At 43.1% G+C, this 11578-nt stretch overlaps 1 protein-coding gene across 1 annotated transcript in view; it reads right to left on the bottom strand.

The window, feature by feature from the left end:
* Positions 1-11578, bottom strand: part of LRMDA (leucine rich melanocyte differentiation associated) — a 936663-nt gene that overhangs the window by 414274 nt on the left and 510811 nt on the right. The window lies entirely within an intron of this gene.

The following is an 11578-nucleotide window of genomic DNA, read 5'->3' on the forward strand; positions in this document are numbered from 1 at the left end:
ACTCTGTGTGCTCTTATTGGTCTCTCGGAGGTATGCGGAAGGAGACATTCTAATCCAGGGCTGTCAAACTCAAGGCTCAGGGTCCGGATCGTGGGGTACTTAGATCTGACCCATGGGGCTGCCCTGGAAACAGTGAAGGCCTGGCCTGCGCTGCTTCTGCCAATGAAAACAGACTCCGTTTTCACTGGCAGAGGGTCGCAGGAGCCCGTGGCAGCCAAAAATGGAACTAGATTAATCATGATCTAGAACTGAACTTTTAGAGCAATTCAAGAAAATCGAGCTACTTGCCTAATCTGTTACCATACTGAACCTTCTGGGTTCAGTACAAAACCTTACAATGTTACTGTGCTCCTCAATGCATAATCTATCATTTGTCCTTTCAAATAATGAGACTTAATCCATTAAAAAGGGTCCAAGCGCCTATTTGAAAACTTATCTTGGTCGGTAAGCCACTCCCACCCAGTCACATGACTTTTAAAGCCGCCCAGTCATGTGATATTTAAGCCACTCCCACATGATCACATGGCCAGCAAGTCACTTCTAGCCTGTCACATGATCATCAAGCCACACCCACAAAATAAACCACGTCCACAGTGCGGCAGTAAAAATTATGGCAGCCCATCACTGGGGCCAACCCAGGTATCCCCGATAGGAGCGGCATTGAGCTGGCCACGCCCACCCTGGCCACACCCACGCTGGCCACGCCCCAAAGTCAACCCCAAAGTTTTTCGCAAGCTCCTTAAAACCCACCTCTGTCGTCAGGCATGGGGGAATTGAAATTTCCCTTATAGAATTTATACATGGTATGCTTGTATGTATGAGTGGTTCTTTAAATTGGGGGTTTTTAGATTATTTTTAATATTAGATTTGTTTGCATTGTCTTTTTATATTGTTGTTAGCCACCCTGAGTCTTTGGAGAGGGGCGGCATACAAATCTAATAAACATAAACATAAACACATAAAGAAACACCACCCTGAAGCGGCCCTCAATGAGGCCCTGTTCTAGTCATTCCAAGAGCTTGGTGATGACCTGAAATACGTATTTTATTTATTTATCTATCTATCTATCTATCTATCTATCTATCTATCTATCTATCTATCTATCTATCTATCTATTTATCAGATTTGTATGCCGCCCCTCTCCGCAGACTCGGGGCGGCTCACAGCAATAATAATACAATGTAACAAATCTAATATTTAAGTTAATTTAAAAAACCCCAATTTAGAGACCAATCATACATACTAGCATACCATGCATAAATTTTATAAGCCTAGGGGGAAGGAAATGTCAATTCCCCCATGCCTGACGACAGAGGTGGGTTTTAAGGAGCTTACGAAAGGCTAGGTGGGTGGGGGCAACTCTGATATCTGGGGGGAGCTGGTTCCAAAGGGTCAGGGCCGCCACAGAGAAGGCTCTTCCCCTGGGTCCCACCAAACCACATTGTTTAGTTGACGGGACCCGGAGAAGGCCAACTCTGTGGGACCTAACTGGTCGCTGGGATTCGTGCGGCAGAAGGCAGTCCCGGAGACATTCTGGTCCGGTGCCATGAAGGGCTGTATAGGTCATAACCAACCCTTTGAATTGTGACCGGAAACTGATCGGCAACCAATGCAGACTGCGGAGTGTTGGTGTGACATGGGCGTATTTAGGGAAGCCCATGATTGCTCTCGCAGCTGCATTCTGCACGATCTGAAGTTTTAACCCACCCTGAAGCGGCCCCCAATGAGGCCCTGTTCTAGTCAATCCAAGAGCTTGGTGATGACCCGAAACACGTATTTTAACCTTCCCTTTGAAAGGAAACCCAGAAGGACTTGGGTCTCTGTCCTGTCAGGAAGGCTGAATGACAAGAATTAGTGCGGAAGAGTGCGCCAAGGCAGCCACCCATCGCTCACTTCCTGGCAGCATGAAAGATGGAGGTCGCTTAGTGAATAGCCAAGATCCCAAGCAGGAAAAAAGAGGGGGGAAAAAGCTCCAGATATCAGCCCTGCAGGATGAATTTGTCAATGTCTTGTGCCTTCAAGGCACCCCAGCCCCGCCTGACCTCCAACCTTCATTCCCAAGACAAATAACCCTGTCACACTTCACCTTCATTCTCAGGACACAAATTTAAGTTGTCATCCATCATTCCTGCCATGAAATATCATACCCACTAACAATAATAAATTCAACTTCAAGAATTGTTCGCGGCAGCATTTCTCTCTCTATAGAAATACACACACACACACAAAACCAGCAACCCCGGCCTTTTCTGCTCAGTTTTCAAAGGCACAAAAGGGAGTCAGCGGCGTTGGAGAGAAACGCAGAATTATTTCACACCACGTAGCAAATAACAAAATACATTTGTTTGCCTAACAAATAATTACAGGCGCACTCGCACCAGCCAAGATAGGCATAACCCCTATGGAAAGAAGCAGGCAAAATATTTTTCTTTTCTTTTTAATTTTTTTTTAAAATTAATTTTCCAGTTTTAAAAAAAGAAAACACAACAGCGAGAACAGAAGAAAATCAAAGAAAATTAAATTAATAATAGTAGAAACATAGAAGGTTGACGGCAGAAAAAGACCTCGTGATCAATCTAGTCTGCCCTTATACTATTTCCTGTATTTTATCTTAGGATGGATACATGTTTATCCCAGGCACGTATAAATTCAGTTCCTGTGGATTTGCCAACCACGTCTGCTGGAAGTTTGTTCCAAGCATCTACTACTCTTTCAGTCAAATAATATTTTCTCACATTACTTCTAATCTTTCCCTCAACTAACCTCACATTGGGTCCCCTTGTTCTTGTGTTCACTTTCCTATTAAAAACACTTCCCTCCTGAACCTTATTTAACCCTTTAACATATTTAAATGTTTTGATCATGTCCCCGCTTTCCCTTCTGTCCTCCAGACTATACAGATTGAGTTCATGAAGTCTTTCCTGATACGTTTTATGCTTAAGACCTTCCACCATTCTTGTAGCCCGTCTTTGGATCCGTTCAATTTTGTCCATATCTTTTTGTAGGCGAGGTCTCCAGAACTGGACACAGAATTCTAAATGTGGTCTCACTAGTGCTCTATACAGCGGGATCACAATCTCCCTCTTCCTGCTTGTGATACCTCCATCCTTCCATCCTTCCATCCTTCCATCCTTCCATCCTTCCATCCTTCCATCCTTCCATCCTTCCATCCTTCCATCCTTCCATCCTTCCATCCTTCCATCCTTCCATCCTTCCATCCTTCCATCCTTCCATCCTTCCATCCTTCCATCCTTCCATCCTTCCATCCTTCCATCCTTCCATCCTTCCATCCTTCCATCCTTCCATCCTTCCATCCTTCCATCCTTCCATCCTTCCATCCTTCCATCCTTCCATCTTTCCATCCTTCCATCCTTCCATCCTTTTTGTAGGTGAGGTAGTAGTATATAAAGATATTATTATTATTATTATTATTATTATTATTATTATTATTATTATTATATTTGTATGCCGCCCCTCTCCGTAGACTCGGGGCGGCTCACCGTTATAACAAAACAATGTACAACAAATCTATAATTAAAAGTAACTAAAAACTCCTTATTTTAAAAAAAGCAAAACATACATATTAGCATTGTATTAGCATTAAAGTCACTATATTTATATATTTTTTTCAACTATGGCAACACAACTTTCGAGGTGGTAAACAAAGGAGGCTTGTAAATAAACAAAGCAGGGCTTGGTGGAATTGCGGTAGGGCGTAAACCAGGTTTCCACATTTTGCAAGGATGAGGTTTGTAGCGTTAACTCACCATTTGCAAGTTCGCACAGGCCGTGTGGGAGAAGCTACACATCAATCAAATCAGAATCAGCATGTTATATGAAGCATGCACATCAACACACATTTGCAGTTCTGTTCACCTACCCAACACCTAGATCTGCTGAGGGGGCTTGGCATGACAGCTGAGCTCATCTGCCTACTAGGGGAAGGAGAATCACCACTTAATCTCTGTCTCACTGTTTTATAGATGTGATGGCTAAAGAACATGGAGGAGGCGACTATTTATTCACTGCCCAGTGACATTATTCCCTCTCTTCAGCATCCTTCATCCAGGACTATCTATCTATCTATCTATCTATCTATCTATCTATCTATCTATCTATCTATCTATCTATCTATCTATCTATCTATCTATCTATCTAATCTATCTATCTATCTATCTACCTACCTACCTACCTACCTAACTACCTACCTATCATCTATCTATCTATCTATCTATCTATCTATCTATCTATCTATCTATCTATCTATCTATCTATCATCTATCATCTATCATCTATCATCTATCATCTATCATCTATCTATCTATCTATCTATCTATCTATCTATCTATCTATCTATCTATCTATTATTTAGATTTGTATGCGGCCCCTCTCCGAAGACTCGGGGCGGCTCACAACAAGATAGAACAAATCATAAATAATCCAAATAACTTTAAAATATTTAAAGATTTAAAAGAACCCCATATACTAACAGACACACACACAAGCATACCATGTATAAATTGAACATGCCCGGGGGAGGTGTTTCAATTCCCCCATGCCTGACGGCAAAGGTAGGTTTTAAGGAGTTTACGGAAGGCAGGAAGAGTAGGGGCAGTTCTAATCTCTGGGGGGAGTTGGTTCCAGAGAGTCGGTGCCGCCACAGAGAAGGCTCCTCCCCTGGGGCCCACCAACCGACATTGTTTAGTTGATGGGACCCGGAGAAGGCCCACTCTGTGGGATCTAATCGGTCGCTGGTATTCACATGCTGCAGGCCTGTTTTGCCCCCGGTGGAATCTGCTGATGAAGGCTCCTCTGACCAAGAAGACATGAGTGACAGGGGGGAGGAGAGTGTGGCAGACAGCTCAGAAGGAGATCAATTATCTAGCTCCTCCTTGGATTCAGAACAAGAGTTAATGCTACAGCCACGCATGCGGAGAGCGATGCATAGGCAGCAACAACTGAGAGGTTATTATCAAAGAAAATGAGGCCACCTGTGGTTGAGTGGGGCTGTGGTGATTAGTGAGGCTGCTATAAAAAGCAGCCTGTGGGTTTGACCATTGTGGAGGATTATCTGATCCTTGCGTTTCATGACTGCTTTACTGACTTTGACTTTTGGTGTGCTGATTTTCCCCCGCTTTGAAACTAAACCAGAGCAAAGTGTGTGTCACTTTGTGAAAGAAGAAGGACTGTGAATTGCCTCACAGCTGCAAGATAAGTATCACAAAACTGATAAGGGACTTGTACAAATTACCAGTTTGTTTGGAGATGAGTGCTCTTTGCTATACCAAAAGAGGGCTTAGTTTAAGTGAATTTTCATTATAAAGAACATTGTTTTGAATTTTCAAACGTGTGTGTGTCTGAAATTTGCAACTGTGAATTTTTGGGAGAATTCTACCAGAGAGCCCGACAGAACACTACCACACTGTGGGCATGGCTTATTTTATGGATGTGGCTTGCTGGCCATGTGACCAGGTAGGAGTGGCTTGACGATCATGTGATGGGGGGTGGCTTAAAGGTCATGTGACTGGCTTAAAGATGGCCAACTTACATCATTCACGTCAAAGGTTAGGGTTAGGGTACCCGGCCTCTCATCGCCTCAAAGAGATACAATTTCCCTAACTATTACTGAACACCCCAAAATATACTATTTAAAGTAAAAAAATATAACAAGAGCAATTCATTAAAAATATAAAAGATATAAAATGTAGATATTGAAATACTGATATTAAAATAAGGAAATATATTGAAAGTAAAAAACTGTAAAAGAAATACAGTTTAACCGTATGAAATATGACAACAGTATAGTTTACTGTAAAAAGAAGAGAGTTAGAAGTTTAATTTTCTTTTCTTTTTTTCCAATTTTTTTCCTCATTTCTTTGTTTTTTCTTTTTCGCTCTGTTTGTATGTCTGTTTATATGTATGTATCTATGTTATGTTATGTGAGTATAAGTCTAACCAATGTTCTAAATGTATTTTTAATATTTATATCCTGTTCTGCCGGCGTGTCCCAACCGCCCGTAATTACAGGGTAATTAGTCCAGAGAGAAACACACCACACGATAGAAGGAAAACCAAAAGTCTTTATCAACAGAAAAGCAGAAAAAAACTCCCTTTTTAAATGTCAAAGGGATTCACTGGCTGGGGAATTCTGGGAGTTGAAGTCCAGATCTCTTCAAGATGCCAAGGTTGGGAGACACTGCTCTAAAATACTCTAAACTTTTTTGTAAATCACTTCTTCTTATTATTATTATTATTATTATTATTATTATTATTATTATTATTATTATTTTCTTTATTTATTAATCAGATTTGTATGCCGCCCCTCTCCGCAGACTCGGGGCAGCTCACAGCAATAATAATACAATGTAAACAAATCTAATATTTAAGTTAATTTAAAACCCCAATTTAGAAACCAATCATACATACTAGCATACCATGCATAAATTTTATAAGCCTAGGGGGAGGGAAAGTCTCAATTCCCCCATGCCTGACGACAGAGGTGGCTTTTAAGGAGCTTACGAAAGGCTAGGTGGGTGGGGGCAACTCTGATATCTGGGGGGAGTTGATTCCAAAGGGTCGGGGCCGCCACAGAGAAGGCTCTTCCCCTGGGTCCCGCCAAACGACATTGTTTAGTTGACGGGACCCGGAGAAGGCCAACTCTGTGGGACCTAACTGGACGCTGGGATTCGTGCGGCAGAAGGCGGTCCTGGAGGTATTCTGGAAGAATAGCATCCATTCCCCAAAATTACTTTTAGTTTATAACTGACCTATGTTACATAGCAATGCCCAGCTTTCCTCTATAAAATGCCAGTGGTAGGTTATATTCAATCTTCAGAATATTATTAAATAATAATTTTTGCAGTGGTTGTTATAATTATGATTTTCACATTTTTCAAAATCAAGTCTCAGGAAAGGCCAACAAACCCTTTAGGGAGATAGAAAAAGACCTTTGCTAGTGTTCGGTTTCGAAACAGACACCGTTATTGAAACCTCTTACACAAGTATGCAAATATAATCCCCTTAAGAGAACCTGCAAACGATCAGCAAGATGGTCAAAAGAGTAAAATATATACATATAAAACCTTCCAAAAAGGCTGGACAGATGGCACGCAACCTCACGCCAAAGGAGAGAGAGAGAGAGATAGAGAGAGAGAGAGAAAGGGCATCTGGTAATACATTTTAAACAAGAGCAGGGAAAACGGGTTTCCCAAATCCTTCTCCAGTCCTACTCGGCATCTGATCCTTTGAACCCTGGAGTTTTATCCACTTCAGCTCCCCGACTCCTGTACAGAGATCAGCCCAATGACAAGTGCTCACTGCAGAGGCTGTGAAACTCGCTGTGTCTATAAAAAGTGGTCCAAATGCTTTGGCAGAAGGGGAAAAAAACAATGTTTTTCAAGGAGACGGGATTAGCATCACTCCTTGGCCGGATATTAGGAATCTGCTGTTCTGGCATGTGGGATATTTCTGTTATTAACACCACTGTCTCTCTCAAACACAAAACAAAACAAAACTCTCTCTCTCTCTCTCTCTCTCTCTCTCTCTCTCTCTCCCTCCCTCCCTCCCTCCCTCCCTCCCTCCCTCCCTACACACCCACCCCTCCATCCATCCATCCACCCACCCCTCCATCCATCCATCCATCCATCCATCCATCCATCCATCCATCCATCTATCTATCTATTGGAAAGTGAACACAAGAACAAGGGGGCACAATCTAAGGTTAGTGGGGGAAAGATCAGAAGCAATGTAAGAAAATATTATTTGACTGAAAGAGTAGTAGATGCTTGGAACAAACTTCCAGCAGACGTGGTTGGTAAATCCAGTCACTGAACATAGAAACATAGAAGATTGACTCCAGAAAAAGACCTTGTTCTTGTGTTCACTTTCCTATTAAAACACTTCCCTCCTGAACCATATTTAAGCCTTTAATGTATTAAAATATTTCAATCACGTCCCCCCTTTTCCTTCTGTCCTCCAGACTATACAGATTGAGTTCATGAAGTCTTTCCTGATACGTTTTATGCTTAAGACCTTCCACCATTTTTGTAGCCCATCTTTGAACCAGTTCAATTTGATCAATATCTTTTTCTAGGTGAGGTCTCCAGATCTGGACACAGTATTATTCCAAATGGGGTCTCACCAGCACTCAATCTCCCTCTTCCTGCTTGTGATACCTCTATCCATCCTTCCTTCCATCCTTCCATCCTTCCTTCCATTCTTCCTTCCTTCCATCCTTCCTTCCATCCTTCCTTCCATTCTTCCTTCCTTCCTTCCATCCTTCCTTCCTTCCTTCCTTCCACCCTTCCTTCCACCCTTCCTTCCTTCCTTCCATCCTTCCTTCCATCCATCCTTCCATCCTTCCTTCCTTCCTTCCTTCCATCCTTCCTTCCTTCCTTCCTCCTTCCTTCCTTCCATCCATCCTTCCTTCCATCCTTCCTTCCTTCCTTCCATCCTTCCTTCCTTCCTTCCATCCTTCCTTCCTTCCATCCTTCCATCCATCCTTCCTTCCTTCCATCCATCCTTCCTTCCTTCCTTCCTTCCTTCCTTCCATCCTTCCTTCCTTCCTTCCATCCTTCCTTCCTTCCTTCCTTCCTTCCACCCTTCCTTCCTTCCATCCATCCTTCCATCTTTCCATCGTCTGCCTGCCTGCCTGTCTTAGTGAATTAAAAGCAGCAAGGCCCCAGTTCAATGCCATGAATGGTATGGCATCTTACGGAGCAATGTCAGTTAGGATATCTCCCTGGTTGGCTTAAAGGCTAATCAGCCTCACTCAAATGCCTTGCGGGTTGGATCCCTCCCCTGCTCTAATGACAGCAAAGCAGCCCATTATCTCACCCACAGGTACCATCTCGCTTACCTCCTCGCCATCCGCACCCCCCCCCCGTCCCTCCCTCCTCTCCACCCACCCTCGGAGGGGGGCCCACGGTTGCCAAGAGCTTTCCCTCCCTGCTATTTCCAAAGTCACATCAAAATGACAAAACATCACAACGCATTGGGCTCTGCCTGATTCCGGCAGAAAGAACTTTTACCCGTTTTCCACTGTAATTAACCCTATCCTCGTTAAGATAATTATGATCAAGCTCTCTGTCACAGCTAATAGCGCAGCATCATTGCCCATGGCTCGCGCTTCGCCCTCATTAGCTTACAACAACACTGTGCTGAGCAGGCAAAGCAATTCCAAGCTTCCTGGGGATTTAGGATCTTCTGCAGTCAAGACAAAAGCTTGTGATAAAACTCCTTCGGAACCTTTTCTGAAGTCCTTGGACTAATCAGGAAGCCGGCCTTCCGTGTACCCCCATCCTGTAATTGGGTCATCATCCATAAGTGGGAATTTCTTTCTTCCCTTCTCTTTCATCCTTAAGAAGTCTTAGAGGTGGCAATTTCTTGGGGGCGCCTGTACGGCAACGCCAATCGACACCCTGACCTGGTGTGTAAAACTGGGCAGCGGGGGTTTGATTTCTGTGTAAGTGCAGGAGGGAGGAAGCAACCAGGGGTGGGCTACTGCCCAGATGGGGGGTAACACAGTGGAGTAGCGAAAATGGAGCTCCACCCCAGAGCCCCCAATTTGTACTGGAAGATGTTGAAAGAAAATTGGCAGTTCTGTGTTAGCAAATACTTCAGAAGAGAAGGATTTAGGGGTAGTGATTTCTGACAGTCTCAAAATGGGTGAGCAGTGCGGTCGGGCGGTAGGAAAAGCAAATAGGAAGCTTGGCTGCATAGCTAGAGGTATAACAAGCAGGAAGAGGGAGATTGTGATCCCCTTATATAGAGCGTTGGTGAGACCCCATTTGGAATACTGTGTTCAGTTCTGGAGACCTCACCTACAAAAAGATATTGACGAAATTGAACGGGTCCAAAGACGGGCTACAAGAATGGTGGAAGGTCTTAAGCATAAAACGTATCAGGAAAGACTTCATGAACTCAATCTGTATAGTCTGCAGGACAGAAGGAAAAGGGGGGACATGATCGAAACATTTAAATATGTTCAAGGGTTAAATAAGGTTCAGGAGGGAAGTGTTTTTAATAGGAAAGTGAACACAAGAACAAGGGGACACAATCTGAAGTTAGTTGGGGGAATGATCAAAGGAAACATGAGAAAATATTATTTTACTGAAAGAGTAGTAGATCCTTGGAACAAACTTCCAGCAGACGTAGTTGGTAAATCCACAGTAACTGAATTTAAACATGCCTGGGATAAACATATATCCATTGTAAGATAAAATACAGGAAATAGTATAAGGGCAGACTAGATGGACCATGAGGTCTTTTTCTGCCGTCAGTCTTCTATGTTTCTATGTTTCTATAAGCCACGGCCACAGTGTGGTAGTAAAAAATTTGGTAGCCCTTCGCTGGAACCAAGCCAGAACACCGTATTAACTCAAGAAAATTCAATTCAATTCAATTTATTAGATTTGTATGCCGCCCCTCTCCGAAGACTCGGGGAGGCTCACAACAATAATAAAAACAATATTCCAGCGAAAACAAATCTAATATTAAAAAGCACATAAAAGCCCTATCATATTTAAAAAAGCAAACAACATATACATACCCAAACATAAATATAAAAAAGCCTGGGGGAAAGGTGTCTCAACTCCCCCATGCCTGGCGGTATAGATGGGTCTTGAGTAATTTACGAAAGGCAAGGAGTGTGGGGGCCGTTCTAATCTCCAGGGGTAGTTGATTCCAGAGGGCCGGGGCTGCCACAGAGAAGGCTCTTCCCCTGTGGCCCGCCAAACGACATTGTTTGGTCGACGGGACCCGGAGAAGGCCAACTCTGTGGGGCCTTATTGGTGGCTGGGATTCGTGCGGTAGCAGGCAGTGAAGGAGAGAAGTAAGCAGCGCCATTTAAAATAATAATAATCGAAGAATATAAGCTTCAAATATACAGCTCCAAACAGCACAGCTGGATAAATGTTGATTACTCCACTTGCAGCAGAATACCCTTTGCTACCAGACTTACAATCCTAGGTTTAGAAAGCTTAGAATTACGTCGCCTTAAACATGACCTAAGCATAGCCCATAAAATCATCTGCTATAACGTGCTTCCTGTCAATGGCTATTTCAGCTTCAACCACAACAACACTCAAGCACAGAACAGATACTGCAACATCGCCAAAAAGGCTTCAAGAGTTGCTAACCTAATCCTACGTAGCTTCTGCTCCGGTAATCTCACACTACTAACCAGAGCATACAAAACGTTCGCCAGACCAAGCCTTGAATACAGCTCCTCTGTCTGGAACCCACACCCACATTTCAGAGATAAACACTCTAGAAAATGTCCAGAGATACATTACTAGAAGAGCCCTCCACTCCTCCACACACAACAGAATACTCTACGCAACTAGACTTACAATCCTAGGTTTACAAAGCTTAGAACTATGTTGCCTTAAACACAACCTAAGTATAGCCCATAAAATTATCTGCTACAACGTCCTTCCTGTCAATGACGACTTCAGCTTCAACTACAACAACACACAATCACACAACAGATACAAACTTAAAGTAAACCGCTCCAAACTTGACTGCGGGAAATACGACTTTAGTAACCGAGTAGTTGATGCATGGAACTCACTACCAG

The sequence above is a fragment of the Erythrolamprus reginae genome, chromosome 5 (assembly GCF_031021105.1).
Source record: "Erythrolamprus reginae isolate rEryReg1 chromosome 5, rEryReg1.hap1, whole genome shotgun sequence".
NCBI classification, from domain to species: domain Eukaryota; kingdom Metazoa; phylum Chordata; class Lepidosauria; order Squamata; family Dipsadidae; genus Erythrolamprus; species Erythrolamprus reginae.